This window comes from Anneissia japonica, unplaced genomic scaffold (assembly GCF_011630105.1).
Source record: "Anneissia japonica isolate Jap-2015-1 unplaced genomic scaffold, ASM1163010v1 scaffold112345_len723_cov90, whole genome shotgun sequence".
NCBI lineage: Eukaryota > Metazoa > Echinodermata > Crinoidea > Comatulida > Comatulidae > Anneissia > Anneissia japonica.
Window position 1 is genome coordinate 363 of NW_022690916.1, and position 361 is coordinate 723.

Below are 361 nucleotides of genomic sequence, written 5' to 3' on the forward strand. Positions count from 1 at the left end.
AGAGGTCCATATTCTCAAAATGTTTGCACCTCAGCCCCAACTATGTGGGCCCGAGGTCGTGTGGACTCTCACGCACCCCTACTTTATAATTTGGGGGAAAATGTAAAAAGTCTACAGCACCCGGTATTTCCAGGCGGTCACCCATCCAAGTACTAACCGGGCCCGACGTTGCTTAAATTCTGTGATCGGACGAGAACCGGTGTTTTCAACGTAGTATGGCCGTAGACATTTGAGTGGTAATTCCACACATAGTTAATCTCGGCATATAGCATAATTAACCAATCCTGAAACTCTGAAATTGATGACGTTTCATATCAACGCGCGCTTGTCTGGTGGGGATTTTCTCTAACTCCACTGACCA

General features: G+C 46.5%; 1 non-coding gene across 1 annotated transcript; it reads right to left on the reverse strand.

The window, feature by feature from the left end:
- Positions 1 to 108: 108 nt before the first annotated feature.
- LOC117099966 lies at positions 109 to 227 on the reverse strand. The gene has a single exon (XR_004444051.1). It is a non-coding gene; the product is annotated as a 5S ribosomal RNA (ribosomal RNA).
- Positions 228 to 361: the final 134 nt, after the last annotated feature.